Source organism: Lissotriton helveticus, chromosome 2_1 (assembly GCF_964261635.1).
Source record: "Lissotriton helveticus chromosome 2_1, aLisHel1.1, whole genome shotgun sequence".
NCBI classification, from domain to species: domain Eukaryota; kingdom Metazoa; phylum Chordata; class Amphibia; order Caudata; family Salamandridae; genus Lissotriton; species Lissotriton helveticus.
Window position 1 is genome coordinate 340,145,698 of NC_136059.1, and position 18,224 is coordinate 340,163,921.

Genomic DNA, 18,224 nt, shown 5'->3' on the forward strand with positions numbered 1-18,224 from the left:
TGGGCGTGGCCAAACAGCAAGGCCTTCTGGGTGATGTAGTGATGAGCGCGCTGCTATACAGTGTACAACTAAAATAAATCCCAAGTGGGCTCAAAGTCATATAACTGCCTGGCGAATGCTTCATCCCGAACTGTCATCGTGGGATGAACGGGCATCACCCTGCAATGACGCCGGTTCTAATCCTTCCCCAATGTTCGACCCTCGGAAGAGTCTTAACAGGGACCCGCTGGAACGGTGGGCTTCCTTTGCGACCGGGACAGCCGCTATTATCCAACCATATGCAGGATTCCTCATTTAAAGGTCAGCCACAGGATTGCCTATACACGCTGTTTAATGCCAGTATTGGAACAGCAAGCGTGGACAGAAGTCACTTCAAATGTTCGTACGAGACGCGTTTCAAGAGCTGGTGCTCTCTTCTTCAGTGGCGTTCGTTGTTTGTGAGCAGCAGTGCTTTTGCAAGTGCAGGCATTGGTTCCGAAGGAAGGATAGGTTTAGTGGTAGGGGAGGTGGGTTAACAATCATTTTTAGAGACTCTTGGGTCCTTAATGTTGAAGATTCAGAGGATTTAGTTGAGGGTGAGATTGTGAATTTTTCTTTACTTTTGTCCCCACATTTTACATTGGGTGGCTCTCTTATATATCGACCTCCGGGCCCATCTGGTCCCTTTCTTAAAGCTCTTTTAGAGACTCTTGTTCCCCGAGCAGTGAGGTTTTCTCGTTTTTTGCTGCTAGGCGATTTAAATATTCATGTTGACTGTCAGGAACGTCAGGAAAGTAAGCTTTTATATGACTCTTTTGATCTGGCCTCTCTAACCCAATGGGTATCCCTCCCTACACACACAGGTGGGCATATTTTTGACATTATATGTTCTAACTTTCCGTTGAAGGCTGAGGCCCCCCAAATATTAACTTGGACTGATCATCGGCTGATTAAATTTACATGGTCAGCCATGAAGGATTCACCTAAGTCCTCTAGGAAACTCTGCCCCCCAAAGATTAATGTAGGCAATTTTACTACCTGGCTTGATCAGAACAGGCCCATTCTGGGAGATGAATTAGAGCCTGCATTGCAGATTTTCGATAGTTGGATAAGAGCAGCAATGTCCGCCTCATCGAAGGGGACAGATTCAGGCAGAAATAAGATGACTCCTTCGCAACCCTGGTATTCGCCCCAACTACGCATCCTTAAATTAGCTTGCAAAAAATTGGAGCGAATATGGAGGGTGGCCTACTGCCCACAAGCTAAGGCAGTTTACCGTTCGGCTCAGCGAGAATATTATGCTAGTATTAAACTGGTTAAATCTGAATATTTTGCCAGAAGAATTGAGAGGGCTAATAATAACAGCCGTGAAATATTTTCTATAGTTAAGAGCTTTCTTTCTCCCTGTGCCGAGCAAATATCGATGAAACCCTCTACTGAATGGTGTGAAAATCTGTCCTCTTTTTTTCTAACAAAAATTGCTAAAATTCAACAAAGTCTAAGAGCAATCGGTGGGGGGAGTATGATTGCTGATAATGTTGGACTCAATGTTTCATCTATCCACTCTATGGAGAGATTTATCCCCCCTTCAGTGGATGATACCTTGGTGGCAATTAAATTGCTAAAATCTGGTGCCCCTGGGGATACCTGCCCGGCCCGGGTGTTGGCTGAAGTGGCAGAGGTAGTGACATCGGAGGTTTCGCGAATAATGGGTTTATCCTTCACAACGGCTAGGGTTCCTAATGAATGGAAACAGGCGAAACTTCTTCCTTTGTTGAAGAAGACAGGGGCGGATCCAGCTGTACCGAGCAACTATAGACCTATTTCTTTACTCCCAGCCATGGCAAAAATCGGAGAGAAACTTGCTTTTGCTCAGTTGAATGCCTTTGTGGAATCCTCGGAGGCGTTACATCCTGCCCAGTCTGGCTTTCGTGCAGCTTATAGCACGGAGTCGGCTCTGGTGGAGGTCACTGAGGCGATCAGGGAGTGTCTGGACAGTGGCGGCAGAGCGGTTCTGATTTTATTGGACCTCTCTGCCGCATTCAACACTGTCCCGCACTCACTCCTCCTGTCTCGTTTGGCTGAGATTGGAGTGCTGGGTTCAGCACTAGAATGGGTGAAGTCTTTTTTATCAGATAGGTCTCAGCAGGTCTGGATCCCTCCTTTTTCATCCTCGACTAGGGCCCTTACTACGGGGGTACCTCAGGGATCTACATTAAGCCCCCTGCTTTTTAATATATACCTTACCCCCCTTATTGTGTTGGCTGAACAAATGGGAGCTAAAATCATAGCGTATGCTGATGACACGCAACTCTTATTTACTTGGCCTGATGCAGTAACTAACACTGAGATTATCTGTTTGTGCCTTTCTGCTGTGTTCAACTGGTTAGCAGTGGCACAGCTGAAATGCAACGAAGACAAGACAGAAATCTTGTTGCACGTCCAATTTCCGCCTAATTTCAGAGAACTCTTGTGGCCGTCTGATTTTCCCCAACCAGGTTCAGTTACCATCCCTGCAAAGAACTTGGGAGTCTGGTTTGGAGAGGATCTGAGATTCGAGGCACACATAAAAAAACTTACAGGTGTGTGCTTCGGATCTCTCAAAGCCATGAGAAAGTTCTTTCCTTATCTGCCATCTTCAGCAAGAGAGTCTGTTGCGAGGGCTTTAATTCTATCTCGGCTCGATTATGCCAACTCTCTTTTTAGCGGAACTCCTGCCTTCCTAGTCGCGAGATTGCAGATCATCCAAATTGCGACGGCAAGGTTGTTATGTAATGTGCCGAGTAGAGAAAGTGTGCGTATACATCTGAAGGAATTACATTGGCTGCCGGTTGCGCAAATGATGACTTTTAAAATCCTAACATTGGCATTTAAAGCAGTCAATGGCCTTGGGCCTCCTTACTTGAGGAGAAGATTTAGTCGCTATACTCCAACTCGGTCTTTACGTTCAGCCGATTGTAATTTCCTGAGAGTGCCCCGCTTCCAGCGAGTACGTTTGGGAGGCCAGTCTCTTGCTGTTCTTGCAGCTCGGACCTGGAACACTCTGCCTCTACCCTTGAGATTGATTGAAAATTTTGTTCCTTTTAAAAAGGCACTTAAAACGTATCTCTTCAGAATTGCGTACTAGTTTTTATAACTCTTTTCTGTCGGCCACTTGCTTGTCTTCCTTTTTTCGCGCCAGGATACTCTGGTAGTAATAGAGCGCGCTATAAAACAGCTAAATAAATAAATAAATAAATAAATAAATAATCACCTGTTCACTTGGGCGTGGCCAAACAGCAAGGCCTTCTGGGTGATGTAGTGATGAGCGCGCTGCTATACAGTGTACAACTAAAATAAATCCCAAGTGGGCTCGAAGTCACATAACTGCCTGGCGAATGCTTCATCTCGAACTGCCATCGTGGGATGAACGGGCATCACCCTGCAATGACGCCGGTTCTAATCCTTCCCCAATGTTCGACCCTCGAAAGCGTCTTAACAGGGACCCGCTGGAACGGTGGGCTTCCTTTGCGACCGGGACAGACGTTATTATCCAACCATATGCAGGATTCCTCATTTAAAGGTCAGCCACAGGATTGCCTATACACGCTGTTTAATGGCAGTATTGGAACAGCAAGCGCGGACAGAAGTCACTTTAAATGTTCGTGCCAGACGCGTTTCAAGAGCTGGTGCTCTCTTCTTCAGTGGCGTTCGTTGTTTGTGAGCAGCAGCGCTTTTGCAAGTGCAGTCATTTGTAATCACCTGTTCGCTTGGGCGTGGCCAAACAGCAAGGCCTTCTGGGTGATGTAGTGATGAGCGCGCTGCTATACAGTGTACAACTAAAATAAATCCCAAGTGGGCTCGAAGTCACATAACTGCCTGGCGAATGCTTCATCTCGAACTGCCATCGTGGGATGAACGGGCATCACCCTGCAATGACGCTGGTTCTAATCCTTCCCCAATGTTCGACCCTCGGAAGCGTCTTAACAGGGACCCGCTGGAACGGTGGGCTTCCTTTGCGACCGGGACAGCCGCTATTATCCAACCATATGCAGGATTCCTCATTTAAAGGTCAGCCACAGGATTGCCTATACACGCTGTTTAATGGCAGTATTGGGACAGCAAGCGCGGACAGAAGTCACTTCAAATGTTCGTGCCAGACGCGTTTCAAGAACTGGTGCTCTCTTCTTCAGTGGCGTTCGTTGTTTGTGAGCAGCAGCGCTTTTGCAAGTGCAGTCATTTGTAATCACCTGTTCGCTTGGGCGTGGCCAAACAGCAAGGCCTTCTGGGTGATGTAGTGATGAGCGCGCTGCTATACAGTGTACAACTAAAATAAATCCCAAGTGGGCTCGAAGTCACATAACTGCCTGGCGAATGCTTCATCTCGAACTGCCATCGTGGGATGAACGGGCATCACCCTGCAATGACGCCGGTTCTAATCCTTCCCCAATGTTTGACCCTCGGAAGCGTCTTAACAGGGACCCGCTGGAACGGTGGGCTTCCTTTGCGACCGGGACAGCCGCTATTATCCAACCATATGCAGGATTCCTCATTTAAAGGTCAGCCACAGGATTGCCTATACACGCCGTTTAATGGCAGTATTGGAACAGCAAGCGCGGACAGAAGTCACTTCAAATGTTCGTACCAGACGCGTTTCAAGAGCTGGTGCTCTCTTCTTCAGTGGCGTTCGTTGTTTGTGAGCAGCAGCGCTTTTGCAAGTGCAGTCATTTGTAATCACCTGTTCGCTTGGGCGTGGCCAAACAGCAAGGCCTTCTGGGTGATGTAGTGATGAGCGCGCTGCTATACAGTGTACAACTAAAATAAATCCCAAGTGTCCTCGAAGTCACATAACTGTCTGGCGAATGCTTCATCTCGAACTGCCATCGTGGGATGAACGGGCATCACCCTGCAATGACGCCGGTTCTAATCCTTCCCCAATGTTCGACCCTAAGAAGCGTCTTAACAGGGACCCGCTGGAACGGTGGGCTTCCTTTGCGACCGGGACAGCCGCTATTATCCAACCATATGCAGGATTCCTCATTTAAAGGTCAGCCACAGGATTGCCTATACACCCTGTTTAATGGCAGTATTGGAACAGCAAGCGCGGACAGAAGTCACTTCAAATGTTCGTGCCAGATGCGTATCAAGAGCTGGTGCTCTCTTCTTGAAACGCCTCTGGCACGAACATTTGAAGTGACTTCTGTCCGCGCTTGCTGTTCCAATACTGCCATTAAACAGCGTGTATAGGCAATCCTGTGGCTGACCTTTAAATGAGGAATCCATATGGTTGGATAATAGCGGCTGTCCCGGTTGCAAAGGAAGCCCGCCATTCCAGCGGGTCCCTGTTAAGACGCTTCCGAGGGTCGAACATTATGGAAGGATTAGAACCGGCATCATTGCAGGGTGATGCCCGTTCATCCCACGATGGCAGTTCGAGATGAAGCATTAGCCAGGCAGTTATGTGACTTCGAGCCCACTAGCGATTTATTTTAGTTGTACACTGTATAGCAGCGCGCTCATCACTACATCACCCACAAGGCCTTGCTGTTTGGCCACGCCCAAGCGAACAGGTGATTACAAATGATTGCACTTGCAGAAGCGCTGCTGCTCACAAACAACGAACGCCACTGAAGAAGAGAGCACCACCTATTGAAACGCGTCTGGCACAAACATTTGAAGTGACTTCTGTCCGCGCTTGCTGTTCCAATACTGCCATTAAACAGCGTGTATAGGCAATCCTGTGGCTGACCTTTGAATGAGGAATCCTGCATATGGTTGGATAATAGCGGCTGTCCCGGTCGCAAAGGAAGCCCACCATTCCAGCGGGTCCCTGTTAAGACGCTTCCGAGGGTCGAACATTGGGGAAGGATTAGAACCGGCGTCATTGCAGGGTGATGCCCGTTCATCCCACGATGGCAGTTCGAGATGAAGCATTCGCCAGGCAGTTATGTGACTTCGAGCCCACTTGGGATTTATTTTAGTTGTACACTGTAAAGCAGCGCGCTCATCACTACATCACCCAGAAGGCCTTGCTGTTTGGCCACGCCCAAGCGAACAGGTGATTACAAATGACTGCACTTGCAAAAGCGCTGCTGCTCACAAACAACGAACACCACTGAAGAAGAGAGCACCAGCTCTTGAAACGCGACTGGCACGAACATTTGAAGTGACTTCTGTCCGCGCTTGCTGTTCCAATACTGCCATTAAACAGCGTGTATAGGCAATCCTGTGGCTGACCTTTAAATGAGGAATCCTGCATATGGTTGGATAATAGCGGCTGTCCCGGTCGCAAAGGATGCCCACCGTTCCAGCGGGTCCCTGTTAAGACGCTTCCGAGGGTCGAACATTGGGGAAGGATTAGAACCGGCGTCATTGCAGGGTGATGCCCGTTCTTCCCACGATGGCAGTTCGAGATGAAGCATTCGCCAGGCAGTTATGTGACTTCGAGCCCACTTGGAAATTATTTTAGTTGTACACTGTATAGCAGCGCGCTCATCACTACATCACCCAGAAGGCCTTGCTGTTAGGCCACGCCCAAGCGAACAGGTGATTACAAATGACTGCACTTGCAAAAGCGCTGCTGCTCACAAACAACGAACGCCACTGAAGAAGAGAGCACCAGCTCTTGAAACGCGTCTTGCACGAACATTTGAAGTGACTTCTGTCCGCGCTTGCTGTTCCAATACTGCCATTAAACAGCGTGTATAGGCAATCCTGTGGCTGACCTTTAAATGAGGAATCCTGCATATGGTTGGATAATAGCGGCTGTCCCGGTCGCAAAGAAAGCCCACCGTTCCAGCGGGTCCCTGTTAAGACGCTTCCGAGGGTCGAACATTGGGGAAGGATTAGAACCGGCGTCATTGCAGGGTGATGCCCGTTCATCCCACGATGGCAGTTCGAGATGAAGCATTCGCCAGGCAGTTATGTGACTTCGAGCCCACTTGGGATTTATTTTAGTTGTACACTGTATAGCAGCGCGCTCATCACTACATCACCCAGAAGGCCTTGCTGTTTGGCCATGCCGAAGCGAACAGGTGATTACAAATGACGGCACTTGCAAAAGCGCTGCTGCTCACAAACAACGAACGCCACTGAAGAAGAGAGCACCAGCTCTTGAAACGCGTCTGGCACGAACATTTGAAGTGACTTCTGTCTGCGCTTGCTGTTCCAATACTGCCATTAAACAGCGTGTATAGGCAATCCTGTGGCTGACCTTTAAATGAGGAATCCTGCATATGGTTGGATAATAGCGGCTGTCCCGGTCACAAAGGAAGCCCACCGTTCCAGCGGGTACCTGTTAAGACGCTTCCGAGGGTCGAACATTGGGGAAGGATTAGAACCGGCGTCATTGCAGGGTGATGCCCGTTCATCCCACGATGGCAGTTCGAGATGAAGCATTCGCCAGGCAGTTATGTGACTTCGAGCCCACTTGGGATTTATTTTAGTTGTACACTGTATAGCAGCGCGCTCATCACTACATCACCCAGAAGGCCTTGCTGTTTGGCTACGCCCAAGCGAACAGGTGATTACAAATGACTGCACTTGCAAAAGCGCTGCTGCTCACAAACAACGAACGCCACTGAAGAAGAGAGCACCAGCTCTTGAAACGCGTCTGGCACGAACATTTGAAGTGACTTCTGTCCGCGCTTGCTGTTCCAATACTGCCAATAAACAGCGTGTATAGGCAATCCTGGGGCTGACCTTTAAATGAGGAATCCTGCATATGGTTGGATATATATATACGTATATATATATATCCAAACTAAATACCCCTCCAACAGGAAAGGAGGAGAGGCCACTCAGGGGAACTTTGGGAGCCGTTTATTCAGGACAGCAAGGCAAGATGCATTTCGGTGTTGTAGCCTTCCTCAGTTGCCGCTGCTACCGTGCTTTGAATCCAACCATGTCTTTAATGTGTCCTGCATAACCCTCATTGGAAGGTAAGTGAGTTCCGCCCCAAAGTCACATGGTCATTCTTCCATAGTGGCTCAGATGAAACTTCAACTCCCAGAAGCCACCGCTCCTGGTCAGTATTACTAGGAGAAGGAACACAATGTTCAGGGTAAAGGTGCAGTGATGAAATGGAGTTTTCACGGTGTGAATGAAGTCCAACAAACTCCCTTGTGTCCCCTTTACATTCCAGCCCCCATGTTCAAAGCAGACGGGTCTTGAGACGATAATGCAGTGATTTTGGCTCCTCGTGCAGTCACGAGCTGCACCTGGCAGTAGTCCCTGACTGCCCTTGCACTTGAGGTGGGCAGAAGTTGTTCCAATACCTCGGAGAAAAAGAAGACAAGCTTCGACAGCTGGTGCCCGTATCACTCCTGCCGCTTTGTGGAACGGGGCCTCCTGCACACCTCTGGCTAGTGCGCAAATTGTATCCAAACAAAACACCCCTCCAACGGGAAAGGAGAAGAGGCCACTCAGGGGAGCTTTGGGAGCCGTTTGTTCAGGACAGCAAGGCAAGATGCATTTCGGCGTTGTAGCCTTCCTCACTTGCCGCTGCTACCGCGCTTTGACTCCACCCACGTCTTTAATGTGTCCTGCATAACCCTCATTGGAAGGTAAGTGAGTTCCGCCTCAAAGTCACATGGTCATTCTTCCATAGTGGCTCAGATGAAACTTCAACTCCCAGAAGCCACCGCTCCTGGTCAGTATTACTAGGAGAAGGAACAAAATGTTCAGGGTAAAGGCGCAGTGATGAAATGGAGTTTTCACCGTGTGAATGAAGTCCAACAAACTCCCTCAGGTCCCCTTTATGTTCCAGCCCCTATGTTCAATGCAGCCGAGTCTTGAGACGATAATGCAGTGATTCCGGCTCCTCGTGCCGTCACGAGCTGCACCTGGCAGTAGTCCCTTACTGACCTTGCACTTGAGGCGGGCAGAAGTTGTTCCGACACCTCGGAGAAAAAGAAGACAAGCTTCGACAGCTGGTGCCAGCATCACTCCTGCCGCTTTGTGGAACGGGGCCTCCTGCACACCTCTGGCTAGTGCGCAAATTGTATCCAATACAATATATATATATATCCAGGGCATAATAACAGATACCTAACAAGCATCTCGAAATTGTAAATAATGTATATAGCCTTAATAGTGAATACTGCACATTATGAAATGGCGCTGATATTGATTTACAAGAAAGTACATTTCCGCTATTTATGGTAATGAACTGAACGTCATGGCACACAGCGCAACAAAAGATAAAATGGCGATATTTAACTTTGTGTTTACATAACGGTCGAGGAAGGCTTATGCCGAAACGCGTCCCGCTTTCTGCAAATAAACTCTTGAAATCATACCACCCGTGAGTGCGGCGCCTTTCTTGGTGAACAAGGGAGTTCGTGCTAATATATATATACACGTATTTTTTGGGGATAAGCTAATGTATATGCATGAGAAACCGTATGTTCCTCATTAGAAAATGTTAAAAATGCATATGATTTTTGTGTATGACGTGCACCTCGTTCCTTGTAAGTATTGGGGGTTAAGGTACTGAAATACTTGGCTTACCATTTCAGCTAAGTTTGTTGGGACCTGCTTCCTGATAATACTCAACCAGGATGCACAGCTTAATTGTAATGGACACGACCACACAATGAAAGACAACGCATGTGTGTACCGTAAGCGCAGTGTATTTTTATGGTTTTGGAATTCAACATACAAATTTCTATTCCTCTGTCGATGTTTGACTATGACGTTTCTGTAGGTTTCACAGAACATGCTGCAAGTTACTTCATATACATCTGGATGATAAAGTCTGCGTTGTGAGTCATTTTGCATCAACTCTGCTAGGCCTGCTCAGGATATAGAAGACTTTTCAATACTAATAATGTAAATAATACTGGCGCATGCTTGAGTGCGTTGCAATGAAATAGCAGAGAGTGGTAATATTATATATTTGATTAGCTGGAGGGACGAAATTATTTCAGTTGAGAGAGCTCAACTACAGCTCGCCACAAAAAACCACTGAGCCTGCACGACAAATTTCCTCCTGTTAATCGCGTGCGAATATCAAGTTAATTAAACCTTATGAACCACACAAAATATCTTAGCAGAATACTTTGGAAAATTCTTGCTTGTGGAAACTAAGGCCATCTGTTCACCCAAAATAGAAAAATACATTCCTTCACGTGGAAATTTTAATTTAATTGACAATTAGTACTCATCATTTTTAGTAGAAGCATATGAGTATTGTCATGTCGCATTTTCTTTTCTGACTTAATTTCTCTTTTAGTGACAAAGTCTTAGACTTGTCGTCTAACCTTAATTCTGATTTTTTTTTTTATTGCAGTTAGTGTTTTATCAAAAATTAAAACTGGCAAGAGAGATTATTGAAAGTAATTAAGTCTGGAAAAAATAACATTGAACACAAATCATATCTGAAGAGCCTACAGTCCCTACCAACCGATACAAAGTAATCCCCAGCGTTCAGTCAGTGAGAAGTAGAATGTACACCCAACACCATGGACCAAGGTCATTTTGTGAGGATCAAACTCCAGGATGGAAGCTTTCACACTGAAACAACTAGTTTACAACAGGGAGGCCTTTGCTCTCTCTAACTTCCCTATAGCCTCAATGATGGAACAAAGAGATGCTTAGAAAAATAAAGCCTTGACTTATTTAAAAATTAAGTTGGGCACAGTGCGATAGAAGCCCATGGGCATAGAAAATGCACAGAATTCAGAATATGAGGTGGTGATAATCCGAAAACGTTGAATGAATAGCAATTTTCTGGACTGCCTCGGGGTCCTTATGGACCTGTCGAAGATTATACCTGACTTAGAAGATCATAGCGAATAAATTAAACACATTTGGCCTCATTTATGAAAGACACAAGAAAGAAATTGCAAAATGCGAATGATACAGTTTTGTAATTTTGGATTTTCTATTTAGAATGTATGAAAAGTTACCCTCCAGTGTTAGCAAATCGTTCTGAATCGGTATTACTAAATAAGGAATCGGTCAAACCGAATCGCAAATTGCGTAAAGCAGTCGCAAATTGCAAATTTTACCATGACCATACATGATTACATCAGCAAACCAGGAAGCAAAAAAGGCATTGTGCCTGCGTTTGCAGCTGAGGAGCAAGCAGGTTTGCTCAGTTGATGCTAACAATGTCAAATTTGAGTAGATAATAGCATGCAGGGAAAGAGCACAGGATGCCAGCAGACAAAGGAAGCGCAAATTCAGCAATGCTGAACGTGAAATACTGGTTGAGGAGTGGGAGGCCAAAAAGAAAAAACCTTCTGGAAAGACCTTATTCAGTATCCCGAAATCTACAAAAAAACTAATTTGGGTGTAAATCAGGGATCATTTAAAGGCGGTTAGAGTCACAAACTGTACCTCAGAAGGGGTGAGATGGAGGTGGTATGACCTCCAATTACGAACGAAAGAGAAGTTGGCATCAAGGTGAAAGTACGCCTCTCCTTACTGTGTTGGACGAGCTAATTTAGCAACATTTCACCCAGAAGCTAACAGTAGCGTATCTTCAATTGACACTTCGAGCACAGGAGTCACTGGAAGAGGTAAGTACAATGTTGTATAATATCTATTACATTATTGTCCAGAAGTCAATTTATTGTACTTGATAAAAATGTAAAAAATATATAATCATCAAACTATATATAAATATCATTATATAGCTATTTATCTATATACATTTAGCAACCTTTAAAAGCATTATGGGATTTGAAGTCTGGTTTATGGTGTTTATTGCAATAAAACTGTAACTAAATCTTATAAATAGGAGGCCTGGGTGTTGGACTACGCTACGCTCGCGTAGTTTGCGCAACTACGCACTACGTGAATTACACGTAGCACAGTGCAAAAGCACATAGCATAGCGTATCGGGCATTTTTTGCTTGCTCGCGGTCCTCAACGTCACGTTGGCGACCGCGAGCGAGCAAAATCAACATCCCGGCGAGACTTTTTCCTCGTTCGCCATCAGCAACACCAAGTTGCTAATCGCGAGCTGGAAAATAGACCTCCTGGCAAAATTCTCAAAGCGGGGAGTTCAGGTTTCTCATTGCGAGTGGTCGAGTATGCTCACGACCGCTCGCGATGAGAAACTACCAGTCCGTGTTGAGAAAGCTGCAGCTCGAGTACAAATCACCTTGAGCGGCAAAAAACAACCGCTTACACTGTGCAAGATACGGTTTACACTGATTGCACAGTGCAAACAAGCATCCGGCACTGTCCAATCAGTCCGAACAGCATTTTGCACAGTGCACTACACAGTTCGCGTAGCTACGCGTATAGCTACTATGCAAACTACGCCCAGGGTTACATATTGCCAATATGAGAATTTTCAAATAGGTCAGAAATATAAAATACAAATAGTTATTAATGTTTTATTTAAATGTTTTTTTCATGCAAAGAAACAAAAAACATTGCCACTGCAGAATGTCAAGAAGAGGCAGCTGCAACTTTCCAGGCTGAAAAACTACTTAATTCCACAAACACTATGGATGATGAGACCTACACAGTACTGAATCTGTATTATATCCAACTAAAATACATCTTACCATCAACAACTTGCGAAGACACAGTCATCCAAAGCACTACCTGCTACTGTTTCAGTCACACAATGACAGTCTGAATTGGATTCTGCAACAAATATGTCAAGGTTCAGAGACGTGAACAAAATACATAGGAGGATGCAGGGCCCATAGTGCAACATTTTCTGGAAAGTGCTATGTTAACTGTCCAAACAAAGCAGCATAGAGCGATATGTTATTTGTTGCCTAGGGTAACTGATTTACAAAAAACAAATCACACAGGTTTTCCACTAGCAGCCACTCGTACTATGCAGTGGTGGGGCAGGGGGAGGGTGGGTAACACAAAAAACAAAAACAAAACAAGTATAAATAAAATAAACAAAACGTACCTGCCTCGACAGCCGTCGCCTTGCTCCCAATCCTTACGTCCTTGCTGGGAGCCTGCTTCACACTGCCCAGGCTCCGGGCTCTCAATCCCAGCGCTGCTCACTTGCTGGGAATGCAATTTCCAGCATGTGAGCATCGCTGGGATTGGTCTGAGCACCTCGAATTGGTGCTCAGACCAGAGTCTGTATTAGTTTCTCCACCCAGGTGTAAAATGCAGTTAGGTGGAGAAAGGCTAAGGGGGATATTCACAAGGACTCAACTCCGATTTATCCCCATCCTAACGCAACAAATGTTGAGCTAAATTTAACACCTCATTCACAAGCTGGTGCAAACTGCAGATATCGCCAGTATTCCTGCAATAACTGCCCCAAAATATATCCCCATGGTGGACACCACCAACTAACCCAAATGAGATGCAGAGTGGGCGTTCCCATGCAAAAACACATGAAAAAACCACAACACCACATTCACACCGAACTGCCAGATCTGCGAAGTGAAACAAAAACATGCGATAAGTCGCAGTAGCAGCAGGGAATTAACACCTGCCTACTGCTGGTGTGAAGCAGGACGACTACCTGCAGCATAAAAGGGAGCCCAGCCAGGAGCCACACCTGAAGACCCACAGATGCCATGGTGACAATGATCATGCAACGCGGATACCCATGAGGGCCACAACGTCCCCTGCGACCACCCCGGTCCCCCCCAGACATACAAATACCGTGCATGCCACAGTAGCCAAAAAAACGCACAATGACGCACAGTGCCAAAATAAATACACACATGTGTGACCAGAAGAACGAGAAACAGTCACACAGCAGTGAAGTAACAACCAAAAACGTTATTAAAACACAACACAAAACAGCAATGCGGAAGACTCCTGTTGGGTCCGCCAGGAACAATCTCGACGACACAGCCTGGAAGAGAAAACACAAAATCAGGACGTGTGTCATGCACACATCAAAGGAGCGAGACAAAGAGAAACAGAGAAGGAAAGTGAGCCAGAGAGAGAAAGAGGGACAGAAGGTAGATAGAGTGAGAGAGAGAGAGGGGGGAAGGGAGATAGAGTGATAGAGTGAGAGAGAGAGAGAGAGAGAGAGAGAGAGAGAGAGGGAAGGGAGATAGAGTGAGAGAGAGAGAGAGAGAGAGAGGGAAGGGAGATAGAGCGAGAGAGAGAAAGAGAGGGAAGGGAGATAGAGCGAGAGAGAGAGGAGAGAGGGAAGGAAGAGAGAGTAAGAGAGAGAGAGAGGGAAGGTAGAGTGAGAGAGAGAGAGGGAAGGAAATGGAGATAGAGTGAGAGAGAGAGGGAAGGAAGGGAGATAGAGTGAGAGAGAGGAGAGAGGGAAGGGAGAGAGAGTAAGAGAGAGAGAGAAGGGAGAGAGACAGAAACCTCTGCCCCTGCCCACACAGGCCCCACTGCTCACCTGCTGCCACAGGTGTGTTCATCAGTAGGCACACCGCATGCCTGTGCAAGCTCCAGGCCCCTGTCACGCCACCATGCCATGGTTCACATCATGCGGGTCCGCCCCGCGTCTCAGCATGTCCCACACATGATGCAGAGTCCTGAGTCATCAATGGCGGAGACCACATCAGTGCCCACATCCTCATCGCAGGCTGCACACCCACCCAGCAATTACGTGTGCCACCAACCAGTGCAATGCAAGTCAGCGCCACATGGTGGTAGGCCCGTGTCGGCCACAAGGCCTCGGTGCCACTAACCTGTGCTACGCCAGTCAGCGCCACATGGTGGTAGGCCCGTGTTGGCCGCAAGGCCTCGGGAGCCACCAACACTGTGCGCAGCAAATCATGGGCCCTTTATGATTGAGCACCGTGGAGCGTCCGTCATCCAGTCACCACCGGCAGAGGGAAATGTGACATTGTTGCCCTTTATATTAGCGGGGTCACATGGCCTGTGACGCCTGTGCCGGATGGGTGAGGTGTGTGTGCAGATCTGCCCTCAGGGAGTGGCCGTGACATGCTGACAACTAGACCAGTGACCTGCACACCACCAGCGAATATGCCTGTGACAGGTATCTATGTGGGCCCCCCCTTGGAGCGTAAGCGGAGCGGTCTGGCCTGGCGTACGCCAGACCAGCGCAGGGCTTGCACAAATGACTCGGGGACTCTGGGCGTGGTTCAGTCCATGTCCAGACAAGGAAGTGACTAATGCGTGTGTCCCAGTTGTAGTGTCCACGGCACCCGGGACACAATATGCAATGTAGCACACAGTGACAGGCATCCCACTAGATGAGCATCATTGACGTAAGTCAAATCACTGTCCCCACTTCCATCCACACATTCATACAAGAATGATGAAAGACTTGACACAGCAGTGCGTTACTAGATGTTTATTGAACATCCAGTGGAGTGTTGCAGCTGGAGTGTTACAGGGTCTTTCCAAGCACACCACACAATATGGGCCCATGGAGGGCCAGCCAGAGTCAATCCGGCGTTGACAGGTGCTGCGGAAGAGGAAGGGAACAGTCCGCGGTCTGGTCGCCGTGTCATTGGTCATCAAAGAGGATATGGCAGTCCATGTCGTGGTCCAAGGTGAGTGCAGCGGAGTGTATGAGGGGTCAGTGGGAGGTCATGAGGCCATGTGCAACACCAAGCAGAAACAGGCCTGGTGGCAAAGATGAATACTACTGCCTCCTTCTGACATCAATCCCATCCACATCTTCATCCTCGTATGTGTGCTCTGCCCCACCTGTGGGTATTGCAGTACCGGCTGCAACACTGTGTGCCACTGACACATCAGGGGTTGGAGGAGAATTGTCGGCCACACTGTATGGCAGTGGCACATCAGGTGCTGGAGTGGTTACACCTGCTGCACTGTGAGCCACTGACACACAAGGGAGCGGGATGTGGACGGTGTGGGGGCAGCAGCATTCATCAGTACCCTGCCTTGTGGCAGCAATGTCATGATGAGGATCTGCAGGGCATGGTAGATCCCAACTACATCTCGTTGATGTGCAGCGGTGGCGGCCATCCTTTCCGCCTCCATCCCTACCATGTCCTTCATGAGCTTCTGCATGTGTGCCAGCTCCCGGCTGGAATCACTGGAGCCAGTCTGAGCAGACAGGTATTCTTCCCTCCGCGTCATGACTCCAGTGATGTCAGTCAGGGCTTTTTGGAGAGCATGGAGCGGGCCATGGGTGTCCGTTAGGGACTGGAGCTGGTCTCTGATGGGACCTAGACATCCATGGGTGACGTCCATTTTGGCAGCCAAGAGGCTGAACCCCACCGCACAAGCTCAGCCGTCTCCCTCTGTCCCTCCAGCACACTGCTCTGGAAGGCCATGGTTTGTTCCTGGGGGTCTTGGGGGAGTGCTGCGGCTGAAGGTGCCTCCTGCTGGATGCTTTGGGTAGTGGGTGGGGTCTGCTCGATGTAGCTGGGCTGCCCTGATCTTGGAGGTGAGTCGCGGATGATGTCCATGAAGTTTTGGAGGGTTTGGGTGTCGATATTGGAGTTGTCCTCCTCATCATCAGTGAAGAGTGGCTGGGACTGCTCTGCAGGGGGTGTTGACGGTGCTCCTGCAATGTAAAGGGGAGATGGTGTATTATAATGTGTCCACATGTATGTAGCTGCATGGTACATGTTGACATTCAGACAGCATGGCATTGTACATTGTGACAGTGTGTGGATCAGGGCCATGACCCAGAGTCATTGTGGGTGTGCCCAGCTTGATTGTGCATGTGTGCCATTGTGGCCCACTCCACCCGTCCCCCCAGTGACTAGTGGTCACCCACCTTGTTGTGGCTGTGTTGTGTCCTGTCGCGCAGAGTCCAGTCCCTCGACTCCGGCCACAGTTTCCACGCTGATGACTGTCGACATCGGCTCCTCCATGTCATCCAGCATGAGCTGCGGCGCTGGGACCCCACCTCCCATCTGCATTGCTGCCTTCTGGTTGGCTGCAAGTTTCTCTTTGGTCTTTTCCTTGATGTCAATCCATCGCCTCTTGGCCTCCTCCATTGACCTCCTGTGCTCTCCGACGGCATTCACGTTGTCCACGATGTTCCACCATATCCCATTTTTTTTCCCAATGACACGGAGGTGACTAACAGTTGTTGATGGTGTTCCATCACCTCTGTGACTAGGATCTTGTTTTCCTACGGACTGAACTTCGTATTCCTCTTCTTCTTGTCTTTGCCCTTCCCTGACCCCGGAGACCTAAGCTGGTCGTCAGGGGTGCTTGTGGGGTTGCGCTCGTCCTCTGCGCCTGCTCCGGCTGCCTCCATGGTGCTTGGGTATTGGTCAGTTTGTGTTTGGGTGTTTTTCCTACATTTATTTTGATATTTCCCGCCTGCCATGTGTGTATTGAAGGCCTGGCGCTGCTTATTGCTGATTTCCTCATCGCGCTTTGGCCCATCGCATGTTTTTTCACGTTGGGGTTTGTGTTTTTATAGCTGTCGAGGTGGTTGTTTCGCGGACATTGGCCGCGTGTTCGGCAGACTATCGCATGTTACCACCTTGTTGTGAATTGCACGTTGACACAAGGTTATTTTCCCGCGATAGGCTGTGATGTGTAAAGGTGCGTTAGCATTTTTCGGTGATGTTTAGCAAGTGCGCATGACAGTTTGGCCGGCCCCAGAGGGCTGGTCAAACCGTCATGTGCACTTGGCAGAACCTACCACTCCCAACTCTATCCTGGTGCTGCAGCTGCAGAATCAGGATGGGAGGCCACACCTCTCCCTCGGCTCACAGACTGCAAGGCTAAAAAAAAATTGTATTCTACTTTTTTTTTATTATCATTTTATTTTTGTCCTTTGCCTAGGCTGGCTTTCAGCGGGGGGGGTGACGCTCCTCAAGCAAACGGATGAGGTGCCCGTGAGGTTTTCTATCAATGTCGATGAATATTGCAGATATGGCAGTTGTCGTACAAGCACTATGTCAAACCTTTATGAAGGAGCGAAACAAACAGAGACATAAGTAGCTTAAGTTTGATATTTGCATACAAAAATTGACAGAGTCTGTTGGAAAACTAGCCACTAGCACTACATCAATGTGCCGCAGATCAGTATATTTCCAGGTCTAATTAACTAGAATTTTTTTTTTTATGAATAAGACCTTTAAAAAAAGCAATGTCTTGGAGTTTAAAGTGAGCCCTACTAAACATCTAAAGGCTGCTCCTACAACTACAGAAAGTGATGAAGGTACAAGGGACACTAACATATCTGTCCATGACTCAATGTTACAGACACGTTGTACTAGTAGAACTACTGAAATAAAACCTCAATGTAGTCGGCGGCCAATCAGCAGCCAAATAGGTAGTAGATCTGCGCACATAAATATATGATGTTACGGAGACATACGACATAAAGGTAAATGGGATGTATTTAAAAAAATAAAACTAAACCTTTGGACCAACACCTGCTCTTTTGTTTA